This window comes from Pan paniscus, chromosome 6, assembly GCF_029289425.2.
Source record: "Pan paniscus chromosome 6, NHGRI_mPanPan1-v2.0_pri, whole genome shotgun sequence".
NCBI classification, from domain to species: Eukaryota; Metazoa; Chordata; class Mammalia; order Primates; family Hominidae; genus Pan; species Pan paniscus.
The window spans coordinates 15219240-15242738 of NC_073255.2; the positions used below are offsets into that span (position 1 = coordinate 15219240).

At 35.2% G+C, this 23499-nt stretch overlaps 1 long non-coding RNA gene across 1 annotated transcript in view; it reads right to left on the bottom strand.

The window, feature by feature from the left end:
• LOC117980880 (uncharacterized) overlaps positions 1-20313 on the bottom strand; it is a 185712-nt gene extending 165399 nt beyond the window's left edge. The window contains exon 1 of the long non-coding RNA XR_004672359.2: positions 20118-20313. This is a non-coding gene — a long non-coding RNA (uncharacterized LOC117980880). The remainder of the gene's footprint in view (positions 1-20117) is intronic.
• Positions 20314-23499: the final 3186 nt, after the last annotated feature.

A 23499-nucleotide genomic window follows, 5' to 3' on the forward strand; every position in this document is an offset into this window, starting at 1 on the left:
TCAAGAATGTTCTTAATATCACAGTTAATTAGTTTCTTTGGTTAAATGTTAATCCCTTTGACATAGACTTTCCGACTATTATGAGAGAGGATATAATATTTCTAAAAAGTCATTTCACATCTGTATAACTTATCCTTCTCAATATTAAATCCCCACTTAGTTGTTTGTCTCTTACACTGTAGCTGATTTCAACAGGAACATTGTATTAGTTTGCTAGGGCTACCATAACAATGTACCATACCTGTGTCCAAATTTCCTTTTCTTACAAGGACACCAGACATATTGGATGAGGGCCCACCCTCGTTACATTTTAATTTAATTACCTCTTTAAAGACATTATCTCCATCTACAGTTACACTTTGAAGCCCTGTGGGTTAGGACATCAACATTATGAATTTTGGTGGTGGTTGGGGTTGGGGGACACAATTCAGTCTACGTCAAGCATAAAAGCTAAATATTAGGGGATAATGAGTTCATGTAAAATCAACTAATCTTTATTATAAGCCCAATAATAAAACGTTTAAATTTTAGAGCTGCATAAATGCTACAAAACTTGTCTTAATATTAACTCATAGTATCATCATCTTCTGATTACTTTATTCAACCCTTTTAAAAAATTGTTATTTTTGACAAATTCTAGAATTTCAAACTCTCACATAATCTTTATTTATGAGGACTAAGCTCTGATTTTTTTTATCTTGTCCAAATTCCTTTTTAAGGGGTCTGGGGAGTCACGCCCTACAAACCATAAATTCTCATCAGATGGGTTTTATTTAACCCTGTATATTGTGACTTACTTTCCAATATGACTCTGACATAGCAAGCGAAAAAATCAAAGTGTTTTACCCCAAAATATATTTCCTTGCCATAGCTTGGAGTTGCCCTGCAAAGTCTGTTGTGAGATAATCAACTAAGAGCCAGGCACCCTTTTAAGTCCAATAAGAAACATTTTACAAGCTGCTCTCTGAAGTCTGCTATCTAAGAGCCTCCTCTGAACAATAAAACTTGGTCTCCACAACCCTTTTTCTTATCCTGAACATTTCCTTTGATCCCAGGTCTTCATATCAACTCAACCAATTGTCAACCAGAAAATACTTAAATTTACCTATAGCTTGGAAGTACCCCACCCTTGAGTTGTCATGCCTTTCTGAATGAAACTAAAGTATTTCTTAAATGTATTTGATTGATGTCTCATGCCTCCCTAGAGTATATTAAACCAAGCTGTACCCCGACCACCTTGGGCACATGTTCTCACCACCTCCTGAGGGCTGTGTCATGGGTCATGGTCACTCATATTTGGCTCAGAATAAATCTCTTAAAATATTTCACAGAGTTTGACTCTTTTCATCAACACTTAAAGTAAACCCACTAAACAAAAAAAAAAATTACCCAATTAGCTAACCTTAAAGAAAGATTGTAAGTCATTTAGACTTAAAAAAAAATTAGAGATAAAATTGATTAATTTTGGACTTAATTAAATCATTGGACTTTTTTGTAAGTTTCTATTTTCCAGGAATAACATTCAATATAAAGTTCCTATTTGAAGATTATATCAAATTAGGAATGTTAGATGCATGTTTGATGAATCGGTGTACATTTTCTACTATATTGCCCTGATGCTGAGCTGGATTACATCAGGGGTTCTTACATTATAAAGAATATCCAAAACTGACATTTTTGTCATGTTCTTGATGAATTATTTAAGAAAAATAGCAAGTCTCAACATGTGAACATATAACCTAAAAATGTCAATATTTAAATACCTTCTTGAGAGTTTTGGTGTATCAAGGGCCCTAGCTACAATTAACACTACTGTCATTCTTCCGTTTTTGTTATTTGTTTAGTTTCAATTGCTTTTAGTCATTCTCTCCATGTCTCAGCTTCCTTAGGGCTTCAAGGAGGAGACTTTCACAAATTACTTTGGGTAATTAAGATTTCTTGGGAGGATATATATGCAAAACCCATACAGGAAGTCATCTCATCAGTTACACTAGCTCCTAGTTTTTCCAACATGGGTATGTGCAGCTAGCTTCATTGAGAAGTGGAGAAGTAATTCACTAAGTGAAGCAAGAACTTGATTTCAGGTTGCTTGTTTTTTCCCATTCACTGGTAAATAACTGGTTCTGAGGCAGTAGGGTGCTGTCTGGTAGGCAGCACCCCTATTATTGGGCAGATTTGATGCTAAGTTGTACTGAGATACCAAATCTCCCTCACAATCAGCCTGTTGGTAACTTCTCCCCACTTGTGAACCAATTCTCCGTTTCAATCAGCTATGGTTAAAGTTGCAGGATTCTTTTCAATTTCTCTATGAGTTACAGTAGTTTATAAAGGAAAGAAATTGTTAATGCCACTTCCTTAAAGAGTGATTCTGTGTATGGCAACTTGGGCTTTGTGAGCTTTTCTTTTGGCTTCTTGAATATATTCAGGAATAGCGGACATCCAGCAGTGTAGCAAAGCACATGAAACAAGAGTAGTATGTTTCAGAAGTAAGAAAACAGGCCCTCAGTATAATTTTCTAGTAAGCTCACTATCACTTCGTAAAATCCAGTAGCACATGTTTTTTACGATAGTGGAGGAAAAAACGATTATACAAAACATACATAAATTATGTTCATAAAAAACATATAAAAAAGTAGACTATTCAATTTGCTTGCTTTTAATATATTTATAACATTAAAGAAAATGAGTACAACAAATGCTGAGTTGTTAGCTTCCATTTAAAAGACTTAATTCAGAGCTTCAGGAAATTTACTTGTAAAATTAAACTGGATGAGTAATGTAAATGAACTGAAAATTCCAGTAAAGATCATAAATAAAATAGTATACCTGCAGTTTATCAACTTGAATGGAGTCAGAAATTGGAGTCCACAAAGAGTGAATTTGAAATAGCCTTATTTAACACTTACATTTAAAGATGTGAATTATAATATCATAATTGTACCTAAATTTATGTATCTATTTGTAACTCTTATACATTTTTGCTGAATTTTTATGTATTTTAACAGCTGAAGAGGCATAAATAAGTAAATAAAATAAATAAAATTTGGAAAATAGTTCATATATACATATATATATATATATATATATATATATATTTTATCTTTGGAAGTTGCCAGGAATCTTTAGAGCCAAAGCCTATGAAAAGTAATGAATGACAGGGATTCAAACTTCAATAATTATGATAAGCCCTAGCAAGTAAAAGAACTCTATTGTCAGTATCATATTTATTTCTAATTATTTTAACTTATCTGGAACTTATAGCCTCATTTCTAAGGATAACCAGTACAGTTATAAGCTTGTTATCCATGTCCCTCCATATAAACTGCTGAAAGGCATTTACAGTCATAGGTCAATGCATGGCCACCAATTTCAGCACTTAACAGAGTGGAATAATCATTAACCTCTCTACATCTGCTAATTTGACTAAATTAACTTAATAGTAATTAGCTCTAACCATTCAGTTTAGTCAAATTGGGTGATGATTCATCCCAAAAATGTGAACATTATACATCCTTGACCTTTCATCTTTTTATTTTAAATATTCTTCCCCATGTGATGCATATTCACCTTTGTCATCTATAAGCTGATGACTCACAGATCAAAATCTTCAGTTTGGATGTCTCTCCTACATTCAGTTTCATAATAAACAATTTCCCAAGCATGTCTGACAAACACCTCAAACTCAACTACTCCAAAGGAAAGCTCAGGTTTCTTTGAAGGAGGGGTCAGCTTTATTCAGGTATTATTATATATATATATATATATTATATATATAAAATATATATAATACATATATAATATATATATAAAATATATATAATACATATATAATATATATAATATATATATAAAATATATATAATACATATATAATATATAATATATATATAAAATATATATAATACATATATAATATATATGTTACATGTAATATATTATTACATAATAATATATTATAATATATAACAGATATTATATGTTATATTATATATAATTATATATAATAAAATATACCAATTTTAAGTGTGTAACTTGATGAGCTTAGAAAAATGTAGATTATGATAATATAGAACATTCTCAAGACACCAAAATGTTCCTTCTTGTCCCAATCCCCTGGCAACTGTGGATCTGCTTACTACCATTAGAGGTTACCTCTTCTAGAATTTCATATGAATGGAATTATACAGGAGGTAGTCTTTATTGTATGACTTCTTACATGTAACATAATGCTTTTGAGATTCATAATGTTGTGTTTAGTTGTAGTTCGTTCCTTTGTATTGAAAAGCAGTATTCCACTGCATGGATGAATTACAGTTTGTTTATCCATTCAGCAACTGACAAGTTTTTTTTTTCAGATTTTGACTATTATGAATATAATTTCTAGAAATGTTTACATGCAGGTCTTTTTATGTATCTTGGGTAAATAACTAGGAGTAAAATTACTGGGTAATATGGTAAGTATTATGTTAAACTTCAAAAGACACTGTCCACATGTCTTCCAAGACTACTGCATCTTGCATTCCCAATAGCAATGCATGAAAGTTCCAGTTGCTACATATCCTTGTTAACACTTGAAATAGTCAGATTTTTTCATGTTAGCCATTTCAGTGAATGTGTTTTGGTATCGCCTTGTGGGTTTAATTTGCATTCCCCTAGTGACAAGTGTATTTATTTGCCAAACATATGCCCTCTTCAAGTATTTCACCCAAGCTTATTGTCTTGTCTTCCTATTTTTGAGCTATAAATGTTCTTTATATATGTTGGATGTAGACATTGCAAATATTTTCACCCAGTCTATGGTTTGACATTTCATTTTTTAAGTGCTTTTGAAGAAAAAAATATTTCAATTTCTATAAATTTCAATGTATTATTTTTTATTGTATAGATTTTGCATTTATATGATTGTTCTATTAGAAACAAAAATGCCTAACTCAAGGTCACAGAGATTTTCTTCTATGTTTGCTTCTAGAAGATTTTTAGTTCTTTTGCTCTCATTTTAGATTAATGACTTAGGTTAATTTTTGTACATGATGTGAAGCAAGAATCAAAGGGGTGTGTGTGTGTGTTTATGTGTGTATCCAATTGTTTCAACACCATTATTTGCAAAGATCACTTCCATATTGAATGCCCTTGGAAATGTTGTCAGTAATTAATTGGCCACAAATTTGCAGGTGTATTTCTTTCTTTTCTTCCATTTTTTTTTTCCAGAGTCTCGCTGTGTCACCCAGGCTGGAGTGCAGTGGCACGATCTCAGTTCACTGCAACGTCCGCCTCCCGGGTTCAAGTGGCTCTCATGTCTCAGGCTACTGAGTAGATGGGACTACAGGTGAGGGCTCCCGCACCTGGCTAATTTTCTTTCTTTTTTTTTTTGAATTTTTAGTAGAGACAGGGTTCACCATGTTACCCAGGCTGGTCTCGAACTCCTGAGCTCAGGCAATCCACCCACCTCGGCCTCCCAAAGTGCTAGGATTACAGGCGTGAGCCACTATGCCCAGGCTGCAGGTCTATTTCTAAATGTTGTATTTCATTATCTATATATGTGTACTTATAGCAAATGCACTGTCTGGAGTACTGTAACTTTATACAAGTCTTGAAGTCCGATAAAATGATTCTTTAAATTTTATTCCTCTTTTGCAAATTGGTTTTGTCTATTTCAAGACCTTTGCATCTCCATATAAATTTTAGAATTAGCTTGCCAAATTGTATTAAAAACAAAAACATTCTGGAATTTTTATTGAGATTGCTGTTGATCCACAGATTAATTTAGGAAAATTTATATCTTAACAATATTAAATCCTGTAATTTAGGAACACTTGATATTTTCCAATTTATTCAGATTTTACTTAATGTTGCTCTATGATTAGTTTTTAGTATAGAGAAATTTGGTAAATTTTTCATAAATATTTCATATTTTTTTCGCTTTTGAAATGGTATTTTATAAATTTTAATCTCCAGTTACTTACAGCATATAGGAATACAATCAATTTTTGTATATTTACCTTGTATCTTGCAAACTTGCTAAACTCCTTTATTAGCCCTAGAAGCTTTTCTGTAGATTTCTTAGGATTTTCTACATAGATAATCATGGTATCTATGGATGCAGTTTAATTCTTTCAAATCTGGGTGTTTTGAATTTCTTTTTCTTGGCTAAGTGCAAATGATAGGAAATCTAGTACAATGTTGAATAGAAGTGGTTAGAGTGGGTATCTTTGTCTTGTTCCAGATACTAAGGAGAAAGCATTTAGACTTTCGTTAAGTATCAGTGATGAAGGCTGTAGGTTTTTCAAAGATGCCAATATCAGATTGAGGAAGTTTATCTGTATTCCTAGGAACAGAAATAGGTGCTGAGAGATTGTATCATAAATGGTATTGAGTCTAGTTCACTGTTTTTTCTATATTTATTGGATAATCATATGATATTACACTGGTGACTTTACTTGATGCCCCTGTGTATGAAGAGATGTTTACTTTGGCTGCTTAGAACACAAATTCTTTTAAACCAAGGTTTGCTTTGCTTACCTCTTTCCTGTGCCCCAAACCCCACCAGCCTTGGTAGTTGTCTCATGTGTATGCACTGATCAATCTTCAGCTCAAGGTTTGACGCCACCCCTTGGGAGATCTCCAGAGCTGTCTTTCTCTGTGAAGCTCTCTCATCTTCAGTATACTGCCCTGAACATGCTAGTCAGCTTGGCCCTCTGAACTCCAAATTGTGTTCTTCTCAACTAAGTGAAACCACCAGGCTGTATTTGTATTTTTTGTCTCTGTGCTGCCATCTAGAAAAACCCTAGACTGTAAGTTAAAGCACTTATTAGGCTCATTTTTCCCACCTTCTCTCAGTGATTACTGTCCTGTGTTTCCTCTTGTCAAATGTCAGAAAATCATTGTTTCACATTTTTTCCTAGTAAATGTAATCCTTGTAGTTCTAATGTCCCTGGTATTTTAGTTCATGTACCTTTTCCCAGACCTTCTTATCTTCCTGGGTTTCCTGACTTAGCAAATGTTCAACATCTATCCAGTTGTACAGACTGGAATTATCTTAATTTCATTCTTGACTTCAATCTTCTCCACCTCATATTGCCACATTCTTTCAATTTTATCTTCTTAAGAACATTTTCATTCCCTAAATTTCTATTTCCATAAGCTACAATTGGGATCGGGCCAAAATCATCTGCTACCTGTATTGCATCAACTGCCTCCTACATGATCTCTCTGCTTCCAGTGTTGTCCATCAATCATTGATGCCCCCTTACACATACACTCTAGCCACTACCTCCATAAAATTCATTCTCAACAGTACAAACATCTGACCATGGTCTTTGTAACTGTTCAAAAGTATACCATTTGCCTAAATACAAAGTTGAAATTGTTTAATAAGGTACAGCAAATGTAGTTAATTGTTTACAAAGGCCTTTCATTATCTTGCCACAGCTTGCCTCTCCAAATTTATCTCTCTCCTCTCTCTCCACCGCTAGCCACAGTTTCAAAGCCCTAGCCAGACCTAATATTGACACTTGGTTTCTTAATGTGTTGAAACTTTTGACCAAGCCTCTATTTTGAATTTTCTTTTTTAGCCCCAACCTTCAACGTGTTGCCATTATATCCAACGTTTTACTTCCATCTCATCATCTAGAACCTTGTATTATACTTTTTGTGTGTTTTACTGGCCACACTCCCTTTAGACTAGACATTTTTTAAGGTCAAAGGCTACATCTTATTGGCTGCTCTGTGTTTAGTATCTGACAACATGATAGGAGATCAATAAATAATTTATTTGCTTAATAAATAAATGAATTATCTTCTGAGTTTGTGCTTATAAGAGATGGAACTATTAAATATATAATATGCTGCAGATATTCCGCCTTTAATAGGTCTATGATGTGTTCAGACTATACATATCTTTAGCAGGAGAAAATGGCAAAAATTATAGTAACAGCTGTTGACAACACCCAAGAGATGGTAATTCAGAGCCAAAAATGTTCCCAGCCCATTTCTGTAAATATAAAAAATATTTCAGCTTTTATCTGCTAAATTTTAGGCTTTTTCACTGAAGGAACCATAACTTACTGGTCTTTCTAAATCTATGAATTCCCTGCACCAGTAGATTTCTTGGAAGGTAGTAAATCAGTGTTTGTTGAATATGTAAATTATTCAAATTGCTTATTAGATAGAAATACAGATACCTTAGGGAGAGGTTATATCCTAAACCTTACCAACTAACAATTTAGTTATGTAGGATCAGGAGAAATAGCATGGAGAATATTTGTTCAGAAAAGCTGTATAAAATCTGAGGGAGAGAAGAATAGTTGTGGTAAGATATTAAAAAGAAAGAGTGCCAACTTCACAGCCCTATGTAGAAGAAGCCTTCCACCAAGTGTTTCTTTCTCCTTAGGCCACTGCATTATTTAGTCATTCATTGTTTTCTTCATAACTAATGCTCTGAGCTTAATATATCCAGACACAAATAAATTATCAAATAAATTTAGAGGATCCCAAGTGTATATTATCCCTATTTACAGAAGAGGAAACTAAAACTCAGAGAGTTAACCAACCATATGCTTAGTAAGTCCCACAGCTGGGGCTAGAATTAAGGTAGGGCAGCTTTAAAGCCCATGACCCTAGCCACTATACTATCCTATCTCTTGACATTAAGAAAATAAAAATACAAATATATAAGGGGAAAGACAGAGCACCATATATGGATGTTGGCATCCCAGAGTAAAGACCTTTTTGTATTTGAGTTTCTTCAGCCTGCCTCTTCCTCATGCATCTTGAAGATAAGCCTGCTGGTTATTAACACATCCCCATATACCTCAATTTCCAAATAGGTCACTTTATTTTTGGGAGAGTCTGTTGGTAAAATAGACCTACATCACTGGGCAGAAAATTACTCTATAATCTATTCTTACATTATTAACTTACAGCCTTATAAGATCAGAAATCTGAGTGAAAAAGAAAACTCAACCCTCAAAAGTCAAAGACCAAATGAATTAAAAAACGAAACTGGAACAAACTCAATTAAAATTTAAAAAATCACAAGGACTTAAAATATTCATAAGTATTCATTGTTTAATAAGGATAGTATTGTAATAGCTACTATTTATCACATACTATCACCAGCTACATTTCTAAATATTTACTAAGTCATTCGGTCCCAATTAAAGCCCTATAAAGTAAGTATGTCAATTATCTACATTTTTACTACAGAAATTGAGGCATAAAGCAGTTAAATAATTTGCCCAAAGTTACACAGAAAATAAGCAGCAGAAAAAATGTTGAATACATAAACAAGAAAATGATATAATTTCCAAAGATCAATCAAATAATGAAATATTCCTGGGATTTAAATTACAATTGATGAAATAACTAACTGGAGGAGTGGAACATATTTTAGGAAATCTAGAAATTTAAAACAAATCAAGGTAAAGATGAATAAAAAGAGAAAACTTAGAACACGCTGAGGTTTAATTCTCGTTATCCCATCAGTTTAATATGTGTCTCAGACAGAGAGTACAGAAAAAAATGGAGAAGAAATATAATAAAATAATTTTTTCAGGAGATATCTTTATTCTGAGAGATTTAATGAAGGGCTATTTCCCAGACATAAGTTTTCATGTAAAAGTCTTCACAAGTGCATAGCAGAAGGAATGACAGAGGACCCATACCTAGACATAGCCTCAAAAAATTTGAGAATATGAAAAAAAGTCCAGGGTTCAGAAACAAGTGACCCAAAAAAGAGTATGAAACAGACTGATCTCAGACTTCTCATCAGCTACACTGAATGTAAGACCCAAATGGAAATATTTCCTAAGCTATGAGGTAAAGTGATTTTGAAAATATATTTTAACAATAAACTATGAATACACAGATGGAAAATAAAGTTAGTTTCAGCAATGAAGAGACTCAATGACAGTTATTTTCTCAAATATGTTTTTGGAAAAAAATAAAAGAAGATCTATTCCAGCAAAAACAAAAGAACAATGAAAACAAAAAAGCACACACACATTTGCAGCAAAAAACAGAGATACTGAATCAGGAGTTTAATGAAAATAAGTATTGCAAAGATAGCCGAGCAAAAGTGTACAAAGCAGTTGACCTCAATGAGAAGACTCAGACAGCAGAACATCTTTAAGAATAAAATAGATTCCATTCAAAAAGTAGTAGTGATAAAGTTGGTGTGATCCTCTCATATACTTTTTAAAAGGCAATTTGAAGCTCTAGGAGTAACAAAAATTCATAAAAGAAAGTCATGGCTCACATATGCAATCTCCTAAAATACAACTTAACTTTGAGCCCTGAATAGGATTTAAGAAATGAAAGTCTATTTGACGGTACAGAGTGAAGCAGTATGTGTTGAGTGGCAGAGTCTCCCTGACATAGTGTATTAGTCCATTCTCATGCTGCTATGAAGAAATACCAAAGACTGGGTATTTCTTTATATTCTTTATATATATCTTTATATTCTTTATAAATATAAAGAAAGAGGTTTAATTAACTCACAGTTCCACATGGCTGGGAAGGCCTCAGAATACTTACAATCATGGAAGAAGGCAGCTCTTCACAGGGTGGCAGGAGAGAGAATAAGTGCAAGCAGGGGAGGTGTCAGATGCTTATAAAACCATAAGATATCATGAGACCCGCTATCATGAGAACAACATGGGGGAAACCACCCCCATTATTCAATTACCTTCACCTGATCCCACCCTTGACTCATGGGGATTATTACAATTTAAGGTGAGATTTGGTAGGGAATACAGAGCCAAACCATATTATTCCACCCCAGCCCCTCCCAAATGTCATGTCCTTGCATTTCAAAACACGTTCTTGCCCTTCCCACAGTCCCCCAACGTCTTAACTCATTCCAACATTAATTAAAAAGTCTAAGTCCAAAGTCTCAGAAACAAGGCAAGTCCCTTCCACCTATGAGCCTGTAAAATCAAAAGCAAGCTAGTTACTTCCTAGATAAAATGGGGGTACATGCATTGGGTAAGTACACCCATTACAAATGGGAGAAATTGGCCAAAACAAAGGGGCTACAGTTTCCATGCAAGTCCAAAATCCAATAGGGCATTCATTAAATCTTAAAGTTCCAAAATGATCTGCTTTGACTCCATGCCTCACATCCAGGTCAGGCTGATGCAAGAGGTGGGCTCCCATGACTCTGGGCAGCTCCACCCCCATGGCTTTGCAGGGTATCACCCCACTCCTGGCTGCTTTCATGGGCTGGCACTGAGTGTCTGTTACTTTTCCAGGTGCATGGTGCAAGCTGTCAGTGGATCTACCATTTTGGGGTCTGGAGAAGAGTGGCTCACAGCACCACTAGGCAGTGCCCCAGTGGGGACTCCGTGTGGGGGCTCCAACCCCACATTTGCCTTCCACATTGCCTTAGCAGAGGTTCTCCATGAGGTATCCACTCCTGCAGCAAACTTCTGCCTGGACATCCAGGTATTTCCATACATTTCATGAAATCTAGGTGGAGGTTCCCAAACCTAAATTCTTGACTTCTGTGCACCCATAAGCCCAACATCAATATAAGCTGTCAAGGCTTGGGGCTTGCACCCCCTGAAGCAATGGCCCGAGCTGTACCTTGGCCCCATTTAGCCATGGCTGGAGCTAAAGCAGCTGCTGGGACACAGGGCACCATGTCTCAAGGCTGCATAGCGCAGGGGGCCCATGGGCCTGGCCCAGGAAGCCATTTTTTCCTCATAGGCCTCCAGGCCCGTGATGGGAGTGGCTGCCATAAAGGTCTCTGACATGCCCTAGAGACATTTTCCCCATTGTCTTGGTGATTAACCTTTGGCTCCTCATTACTTATGCAAATTTCTGTAGCCAGCTTGAATTTCCCCCCAGATACCCTAAATCAGCTCTCTTAGGTTTAAAATTCCACACGTCTCTAGAGCAGGGGAAAAATGCTGCCAGTTTCTTTGCATAGCAAGAGTGACCATACTCCAGTTTCCAACACATTCCTCATTTCCATCTGAGACCACCTCAGCCTGGATTTCATTGACCATATCACTAACAGTATTTTTGTCAAAGCCATCCAACAAGCCCCTAGGAAGTTTCAAACTTTCTCACATCTTCCTGTCTTCTTCTGAGACCTCCAAACTGTTCCAACCTCTATCTGTTACCCAATTCCAAAGTTGCTTCCACATTTTCAGGTATCTTTACATCAGCACCCCACTCCTGGTACCAATTTTCTATATTAATCCATTTTCACACTGCCATGAAGAAATACCCAAGACTAGGTAATTTATAAAGAAAAGATTCACAGTTCCACATGGCTGGGAAGGCCTCAGGAAACTTATAATTATGGCAGAAGGCACTTCTTCACAGAGTGGCAGTAGAGAGAATAAGTTCAAGCAGGGGAAATACCAGATACTTATAAAATCATCATACATCATATTTTTTGAGACTCACTCATTTTCACAAGAACAGCATGGAAGAAACCACCCCCCCGCCCCATGATTCAATTACCTCCACTTGGTCTGCCCTTGACACATGAGGATTATTACAATTCAAAGTAAGATTTGGTTGGGGACACAAAGCCAGAACAAATCACATAGGAGATTACATCTCCTCCTTGAAAGATTCAGTTACAGTAATTGGTTCTGCAATGAATATTTCCATAGATTTAACACTGTTTATTATTTTCAAATCTCCAGAATGAACCTATAAACAATATGTAAAAGAAGCTGTTATCAATTCTGAGACTGTAAAAGCACTAAGACAGCTGGAAGCAGTTGGGATATAGGGGTGCAGGAGAGAAGGGGTGTCAAGGGATCAGTTCTCATAGTTAATTATCAAGAGATACTTGAAGTTTTGGAAAAAGTTTGAGTAAATGATTTCAAGCTATAATGACAGCCAAGAAAAGAATGAAAACTAATGCGCATTACAAATTTTTTCCCCAATGAAATAAGAGTAAAGGGGAAATGGCATAAATAAGCTCAATTTCTCTTTCATGGTCGGAGTTAATATTATTTTAATTTGATAAATAAGAAAATGGAGCTAAGGTATTCTATTTACCATGGTGGTAGCCACCAGTGAACTAAAATTTGAAATAACTTGTTAAAATTTCAAATGCCTCCTTTAGAGGTTGTGAACTTGAACATCCTCAGAGACTGGCAGGTATTGTAAATGAAAGAAGTCACCTGTGAGAAGATGCTGTAGCAAAGGGACTGAGGCTGCCCTTTTAACTTCCAGCAATTTTTGTCAACCAAGAAGCAATTCATGTTGTCAGATGTTCTCATTGTGCAAGAGATTTTTGAGTGCTCTTCAGATTTTGCTCATCAGGGACTACTTTAAGAAATGCTTCAAGAATCAACATTTTATGAGCCAAACAAGATGTGCCTCTAGACCGCAGCTTGCTTATGGACAACCAGTTTTCCACCCAGGTAGCATAAACAATCTTGTTCTATAACCAAGACCTGAAAGTCTCAATGTAGGTCATAGTCCCCCATTTACTCAGAATTTGAAATATGTGGCAGCCATAAATGTAGAGGTTTAACAGAACGAGATCAGGAAGGATACTTATCATATGCTGATCAAGGAAGAAGGTAGCTTTTCAAGTGTCTCTCTGCACCTCAATTTTCTGATTCTTAAAGTGAATGATAGCTGATTTGTTTATTTCCAGAGTTTTTTGAAGTGCAAGTCAAAATATATATTTAAATTACCAATAGCTATATGAATATAAGACCGTATCTTTGTGATAACTTACTCCCTCCCCCCTCCACCAGAGAAGAATGTAAGTTCCTAGGTCATGGATAATATTTCTTAAGTTTTTGCCTCCAAAATGGAATGAAATGCCTTGAGAATAACAGATGGTTAATAATGAAATGGTGATTTGTTGCTTTTACCACAAAAAGTTTCGTTATTTTATTCTACACTTTTAAAAAACAGAACACATTGCTCAGCTGTTTTCTATCTTATGATCATACCTTTTTGGCACAAAACAACAAAACTACTGCATCAATTAAAATATTTCAGAAAGGGCAATGAATGCCTAGTGGTTGGTATTTCCTCGGATGTAGTATAGAGGTAAAAACACCAGTGACAATACATCATATTGTCCTTGAGAAGAGAAAAGAGAATGCTTGGTCTGGGATTTCTAAAAGGCTATGGTCTGCAGTGGAAAGGGGCCTCCACTGGGACTCAGAAAAGCACTCTTCCAAGGCCAGTTCTTTCCCCTGCCAGTTGTGAGACCTGGAGCAGGTCACTCTCCACTCTAAGCTTGACTTCTACATCTCTAAGGTTAGACTAGGTGATTCAGTTCTGAAATTCTTTTTAAAATTTTTTTAATCTTTTTTTGTGAGAATCAGTCTCACTCTATTGTCCGGGCTGGAGTGCAGTGGTGCGATGTCGGCTCACTTCGGATTCTGCCTCCCTGGTTCAAGGAATTCTCCTGCCTCAGCCTCCTGAGTAGCTGGGATTACAGGCAACTGCCACCATGCCCTACTAATTTTTGTATTTTTACTGGACGCAGGGTTTCACCAAGTTGGCCAGGCTGGTCTCAAACTCCTGACTTCAAGTGACCCACCCCCACTTCAGCCTCCCAAAGTGCTGGGATTACAGGCGTGAGCCACCGCGCCTGGCCTGAAATTCTATCACTGACTTTCAAATATAACTATATTGAAATGAAGCAAGCTGAAAAGAAAAATGGAAGCATGGATTTAGAAAAAGGAAAAGAAAAAGAAAGAAGGAAGGAAGGAAGGGAGGGGGAGAGAGGGAGGGAGGAGGAGGGAGGAAATAATTTTCACTGTGTTCCAAAATGAAGAGGGTCTAAGCCATGATTGCAAGAAAATAAAATTAAAATGAATTATCTTTTTTCATATTCCTTTAGATTCAAGATAGCATAGGAGTTCCAATAGATAGGTACATGAAAAAATACAATTTACTATCTGGATATTTTTAGATTAGGAAAGGCATTTTATTTCTCAAGGAAAATGGACATTAAACATTACATTGTCCTAATTTCAAAACTATGTGCCAAGAAGGTTAAAGCTGCAAAGGGCAGGGGTTGGGGATGGCTAACACTGGCATGGCAACAGAAACAATCCAGACCGAGGAGGGAAGCAGTCATCTTTATGTAACTTGATAACCCTTGATTCCTCAGGTACCTAATCTAACCAAGGAGACCAAGTATTAAAGAATGGTAAGATGTTAAATATTTACCAAGTTCCACAATTCTACCATCACTATCAAAAGCATTTACGTTCAAAAGTACTGTTTCTGTGTTAACTCTTTACATTATCGTTATTTCCTAAGAAGATAAAGCTGTGTTTTAAATTCTCACACTTGATCTTGATTTCAAGAAGCAACATGGAAAGCAATGCATTTAAAGTGGAATTTCTAGCAAGAGAATGCTGGGACTACAACTCTATCTCTATCTCTTTCAAAATTACACTTGAAGTTGGACAAAGTGATTTTTTTTTCTAGAGCACAGAGGTGAATTCCATAGAGCATCCCATATCCAAGAATAATGTACGGATAATAAACTGGGGTAGTGGGGAATGGTGGAAGATTACAAAATCTGTAGATACAGGGAGGAAAAGTGTGAAGGAAAGTGCAGGAAGAGACAGAGTAGATTACAATGGCTGCTCTGTAGAACCATCTTTAAGGAAGAATTAAATTTTTCACCCCATCTTTATTTTGTTGGAAATTCATTCACTCTTCAGTCTATACTGAAATTGATCACTTGCCTAGCAATATGTTGAGAAAGGCTATATTGGTCTTGAACAGACCTAAATGTATATATGAGAAAAAAATATATTAGCTATGACTTTCTTGTTAAGCTGCCAAGAACACACCAGGGCTTTTTAAAATGTCATTGCCTGGTTTTCTACTTACCTCCTGAGACTCTTTAGTATGGTGAGGAAGGAATATGCTGTCTCACGTTTATCTTACCTGACTCTATTCAACCACAGTGAGGTCTAAAACATCTGAAAAGAAATGGCGAGTCCCAGTTGAACATTCTAGTAACTTAAGTGGCACTGGAGAAAGCAAAAGAATCATAGAAAATAGAGAGGTGGCATTCATTTTTTCCAGTGGATCCAAGGAACTTCAACAGTTTCAATAAATAGTATTTAAACATTTTTCATCTGGATAATATTTACATACAGACTTGGCATCCTATAAAATAACATTTAATTAAAATATCTTTATTGGACACAATCCATACATTTTAAATCAAACAAAATATAAATCATTGCTGCTACACGTGTATGGTTCTGGGTACATGTAATAGCAATGAGCTGGGATAAAAGGTATCAGTTGCAAGAACATTGAGATAATAAATTTATTAACAAAAAGAAAAAAGATATCAGAATGTGTCATACGGTATAACAAATAGAAAGAGTAAATAAATATTTTACTACACACTGACCATCAAACCTATTATTAAGCTGTATTTAACCATATCCTCTTATGTTGTTATTTTTCAGGCACAGCAATTCTTTGGAATCCTATTTGATGTGCTGGCCTATAACATTTGACCACACTTACGGCACAAGTGTAAAATCAATATTCTGTTCTCCCATTTATCTCTGTACTGATGTTAGTTGGCTCTCTAATGGAATGACTCTTCTGGAGAGGTAGTTATTTTACTCAGAGTGGCATTTCAGAAGGCTTAAATGGGCTGAAGAGATGGCATGTGACCTTTAGGAATATTTTTGTTCTACATTTCTTTGAAAAATAACTGTTTAACCCTGTGTATGTTATTACATCGCTGACGCCTCTTTTGTTCCTCTTCCTATTCACTGTAAGAAAGTTTGGCTTTCCTTATGTCAGAACAATACTGGACACTTTAGTGCCTGTAAAATTTAATAATTGTGTCATTGTTGAAAGGAATTAAACAATGTGTATCATCCAACTTCCTGATAAAACTTTAAGTACAATATCATGTCCTTACTTTATGATAACCTTTTACATTGAATATACAAATATTAAATAAGCTACATAAAATGAACATCAATTTTAAATGTCTTATTTCAGCTCATCTACTTTTGAGGACTTGTCCATTTATTATGTTATTTTAAAAAATAAGACTTTTAGTTTTCTCTGTAGTTTAAAAGTTCATGTATTTTCACCTCTTTAAGAATTTATATTTTCTTTATCATATACATATCTATTTCATTTTATTTTCAATTGAATATTATTTATAAAATCTGAAGGCATAGTGTCTTACTCTAATTTACTTGTTTAGTTTTTTAAATTTTGAGATATTAAATATTAAATTTAGTAGTATTTTTCAGTTGGGTTTCTTTCTAACACATTAACTTTTTTAAAAAAAAAATCACTGTATACATTGACAAAAATTCTTTTCTAGCAGATGTAATCACTGAAGATTTTTATTTTCAGTACGAGCAATTACTCTTTCTAAATCCCACTTTATTACCCCAAAAGACAACTTTGGAAAAAAAAAAAACTTCTTCATGTGGGGGAGGGAGTCTTAGTATCAAATGTTAAAATCAGGCAGCATAGATTTCAGTGTGTTCATTAGGAATAACAATAGCTTACTTCCATCTTTAAATGTGAATAACTCCTGATGACACATGGCATGGGAAAGGTTCTTGACAATGGAAAAGCAAATGTATTTGTCAAATCTTTCTTTTGTGCTCTTTTAGGAAGGCCTCATATGTACTTTAAGGTCATGCTGCTTCTTTAGTAATAATGGCAAAATAGCCACATTATTATTTACTAAGCATACACTTTGTTCATTGAATACCCTTGTTTGTATTCTATATTTATTGATCACAAACCTACTTTACTAATCAATGGGAAGAGGTAACTCCTTTCCCTGGGGAGTTATTGGGACTCAGTATACCACAATATGGATGCTCTGCCTCTATCACCATCTCATCCCTGAGTCGAGACATTTCATACAGATGAAAGTTTACCAAAACCCTCAAGACTTCCCTGCATGAGAAAAAAAAATGAACCATGTGGGGAAACCTACTTCAGACGATAGAAAGGCAAGAGGTTGTTAACATAGGGACAGGCAGATAAACTTGTAGTCCTGTGTCCTGAATTTCTCCTTTCCCTTTGCCTACTTCTGATAAGACCAAACTCACTATCTTAAAACTTAGAGAATTTTACTTTGCTTTTAAGGGAGTCTTTTCAAGTGGTGACCAGTAGTGGGATCAATCCACTAAGACTAGCCACTAGTGGGAGATCATCCTAATGGTGGTAGTCATATTCAACAGATCGTCAAGGGTGGTAAACCCTGGGAACCCAGATTTGGGAATTGATGTTGGTCAAATATAGCGGTATATTTTATTATAGCAACGTTCAACATGAAAGATACATGTGAGAAAAAAAAAACATGCCTTGCATTACTGAGATATTCTACTAATGGTTTGGGGTTTTTTGTTGTTGTTGGGTTTTGCTTTGTTTTGTTTGTATATACATTGTGAAACTGATTTTCTTTCTTTTCCTTGTTGTTTTTTTTTTTTAGCAAATGGCATTTATCCTTTGCTTCCCTTCCCACCTTTATCCTGGCTCCTAAAGCAAAGCAGATTTCCATAGTCCCATTTCCTAAATGTGTGACCTAAAGTAATTTTTCATATTGTGTTGAAGCAAGAAATGACTATCTATACTGCAGCTTTTAGTTAAATTAAGACAATGGATTTGAAAATAACTCACTGATGCCTCTAATTCACCACCTGCCCCTATTCTGAGTCATGTTTGCGTTATTTGAGTATCAACTAAATTCTAAAGTCAATAGTTACTTAATGCTTCGAATGGCAAAACATGGACTCTCTTCAAGTATCTAAGTTTTCATTTGTCTAGGTTATTTACAAATCAATACTATACAAAATAGTTTATAAAGTACTTGAGAAATTTCATTTATGAAATACTACTTTGACTTATCCAGGTTTTTCTGTAATCTTCAGATTTCTAGATGTCAGAGTTCTACAAAAGTGTTTCTAAATAGTTTTGCCCAATCACTAAGCAGAATAGTGCTCATAACTACATTTGGAAGAAAAGAAGTACTTTGAGAACTGTAATAATAATTAACATGACTTTACTAAAAATCATCAGCATATTCATTCATGAAGGAACTGTAGTAACATTAAAATACAAATACTAAATATTAAACTTAAAGATTTTAAAATGTTCATGGCCAGGAAGCAAATATTTATAATACATTGCACTGCTGGTGTTAGAATATTATTAGGATTTAAAGTAGTTTTTTTTGTTTGTTTGTTTTGATATATAGGGTCTTGCTCTGTCACCCAGGCTGAAGTGCAGTGGCACGATCTCAGCTCACTGCAACCTCCCCTCCTGGGCTCAAGTGATTCTTGTGCTTCAACCTCCTGAGTAGCTGGGATTACAGACGTGCACCACCACACCTGGCTAGTTTTTTTATTTCTAGTAGAGACGGGGTTTTGCCATGTTGCCAGGCCAGTCTCAAACTCCTGAGGTCAAGCCATCCACTCACCTCGGCCTCCTAACGTGCTGGGATTACAGGCGTGAGCCACAGCACCTGGCCAAATAGATTCTTATGATAACAATTTCACTTTACTACTTCTAATTAACACAAGTGTTTTCTTCAGGTTTTCAGCCATTTTACCTGGGGTCCATCTGAGTGAAAAGAGAATAGCACATGATGGGTTCCATCATTTTGATGGTATTATTAGAAATGAGGACAGGGACACTGCCTGCTGCATTGAATGCTTCATTCTCAGCTCTCAGAAGAGTACCTCACACATAGCAAAACACTCTATTTTATTACAGTCACTAAATAACTTAACAAGAAATCTAAAATGAGCCACTAAGCCATGCTTTCTCTTTGGTAATAATGGTAAAAGATATTGGACAAATTAGGCTGTCTCTGATTCAACCTGATAGACAAATCGTGGCCTCATTTAAAGATTGCAGTTTTTTTCTTTATTCAAATTTTATTATATAAGACTTAGAATAAAGAACTGTTTTCAATTATAGAGAGTGCATGCGGAAAAAAAAATAAACCTCTGAGGACCAGTATCTTCTCCTCAGAATTATTTTATATACTACCCAAAACATTCCTCAGAGACATGCAAATACTTGTTAACAACTTGTCACACACTTTTATTTTGGAGCAATGCTTTTAAATATAAAAGGATCACAGATATTATCTGACCTACCTTTCTTTTTTTCCTTCTTTTTATAGTATTCTAAAATATGTGAAAACGTCATTTGGCCAAAGTTGTATTTCCCGTCTCATTTTTGTTTTTTATATAACGTAGCTCTCATGAAGCAAGTAAGCCCTGCACAGAAAATGGAAAAGTGCTTATCAGTTTAACCAAAGCACAATCCTTGATCTGTAAAGTCAGAGACATATCTCTTTTCATTATAATACAGAGGAAGTCAAGCCTTTACATCACGCGAAACTTGAGTTTCTGCTTGTGTAGTTGCTGGAAATCTAAGAAGCCAATGACAGAGCAATGCTCCCAGATATATTGAGCTTTGGATCGTTACACTAAACTTGTTTATTGTATCATTATAACCTCTTCACTTCTCGTTTTGCTCTTTGTTTTCTTTTTACAAAGAGTATTCAATTGAATCAGAAAGGTACTTATTAGATACCACATTTAAACTGCTTAGGAATCAAAGCAGTAGTTTAATATTCAAATATTTACATTTAGATGCAATAATATGAGCATTTAAGCCAAGTCAAATTTTCAAGGCCCTGATATACAATACTTTTATTAAAAGGCTATTGTTTTAGATGCCTTACAGTAAACTTCAAATATGTGCTGTGATATTTTCTATTTATTGGACCAAAAAAGCTTTTTGTAGTAGACAGAGTTAATATTCTAAATATTCTTTAAGTGTCTATGCTGTCATAAATCTCACAAAATGCTTTTTTACTAGAGCTTTCTAGTACAGGGAAAGACTCCAGTATTTGGAACGTCTCCATATGGAAGACACACACACACACACACACACACACACACACACACACACACACACAGTATAAGGACAAATCAGACTGAAAGTGCAAAAGTAACTCCATGAGATTTTCCTATATTCCCTTAATTCACAAGGTGAAAAATTTGTTTTTGTAAGTTTTGAAGCAAGATGGGTAGGGAAAGAATGGTTGTTTCTCTGCATTTAGTCTTTGGAGCAAACATCAAAAGTTCAAAGGCAGCTGTATACAGGGTAATACTTCGATGATTATATTCAGCACAAAATTTGTTTAGCGAACATAGGTTTGATAGGCTGAGTTTTTCAATTTTGCTGGATGGTTAACAAAGTTCTCTGAAGGGATTTTTTTTGTAAAAGGTAGAAAATATAAACTTGTCCCTTGGGGCTTCAGAAATAGATCACTTCACATTCATAGTTTTTAGGAAAGGGCACTTTTCACACTCTGATCTTTTGATGCATCAGAGGATGGTTAGAATTTTTTTCCTTAAAAAGGCTGCTATAATTATAATTTCACCTTTTAGCTTATGCACCTGGATTCTAATTTCTAAGCCTTCCTGTGTACACATTCTTAAGATAGAGATATAATTGATTTTTCTAGATGACTATCTAGTGTGGACCTGGGTTTTTCAGCCTTGTCGCTATTGACGTTTTGGGTCAGATAATTCTTTTCATGGGGTGCTGGCCTGTGCATTGCAAAAATGTTTATCAGCATACCTGGCCTCTACCCATTAGATGCCAGTAGCAATACCCCCACCTCAATTGTGACAACAAAAAATATCACTAGACAGGGCCAAAATTTCTAATAAATCATGGATTGAAGCAGATATCAGAAGACTATTTTTAACACTGATTGGCTGTGTAACATCAGATGGAATTTGGAGACATGACTCTGTTGGATGATGAATTAGAGTACATCTTCAAATGACCCAGATTTGTTTTATAGCTTTGCTATTAAATATATTGATTTGTTTTTATTAATTGTATTAATGTGTTCTTTGATGAAAGATACATGAGAACAAAATCAACTAATCAATTAATATATGGTCATACATTTTCAAGAGCACAACAAAGTACACAAAAACAAAAGATTATCTTTAATAGAGAACACAAAGGAACCATCAGATGTGGTATTGTCAGTATATCTTATTCTGAATTTTACCAACTCCTGTAGTTTGCTGTGCCCTACTTCGACATAACAACAAAAATCCAGCCCTATATTGTAGCCAAATAGAAATCTGTAAAAAGTCAGCTGGGTGCAGTGGCTCACACCTGTAATCCCAGCACTTTGGGAGGCCAAGGCAGACAGATCACCTGGGGACAGGAGTTCAAGAGCAGCCTGCCCAACATGGCAAAATTCTGTCTCTACTAAAAATACAAAAAATTAGCTGGGCATGGTGGTGGGCGCCTGTAATCCCAGATACTTGGGAGGCTGAGGCAGGAGAATCACTTGAACCCGGGAGGCGGAGGTTGCAGTGAGCCGAGATTGTGCCACTGCACTCTAGCCTGGGCGACAAGAGCAACACTCCGTCTCAGGGGGGCAAAAAAAAAGAAATCTGTAAAAAGTCACAATCCTTTAAAACATCCCCAGGGATAAAGAGTTAGAAGAGTTAATGTACGAAATGCATCATTACTTCTCAACTTCCTTCAACACAAAGGAAAGCAGTTATTGGTTTACTGTATATATTTCAGTGTAGTGTAATAAATAAATGTACGTTATGCATATAATTTTAAACACAGTTGAATAAAGTAATTTTGTTTCTAAAGCAGCAAACAGAGATGTCTATCAATCAGTTTAAATACATTGTGTTTTAAACAACCCCGTTGAAGAATAAAGTATATGAGAGTTAAACCGTTACTATGAATTTTACATGCTCTCCAGTGAGAACCTTCTGTGAACTGCTGCCACCTGTTGGTCATAGATTACAATACATCAGATCATGGCTCCAGCTGGTAGAGATTTTTCAGATACATTAAGAATATTTCTATTGTCATTGAACTTATCAATATTTATAAATATAATTTTTATCACTTGGAGTATAATCATACTTTCTGAACACAAATAATATTTATTTATTGCACAGTTTTTATAAGGTTTAACTTGTAAAAAGTTGCTTCAAAAACTATTGATATTAAAATGGAGTCAAATCTTGCTTGCAGTTAGCTAGTTTCAAAAATCAGACAGCTAAGTGGTATAGTGGGTCACAAAATATTTTTACAACTGACATTTGAAATTCGTTAGTGGTTACTACACATCAGATCTTGTTAACTGGCACAACAGTGATAATACTGTTTGACTGAAGGAAATTGTCAAAATTAACAGCTTAGCTATGGAAAAAGATATAAGGATGTAAACAAATTAGAAACTCCAAAGCCAACTGTATCTATAAACAAGACTGAGGATCTATATGTTACCAGAAGAAAAGATCTTTCATATGAAAATAATAGAATAAACATTTTAGTGGGTTCCTTAAAAAGCTGACAAGATGTCAGGGTAACATCATTTGTAAGGAGAGCCCAAAGAAAGATGCTAAATGTCAAATGTCCCTTTGGATCTGTTTCCATCTCAGAACTAAAATATCTACCATAAAACTGTGAAAT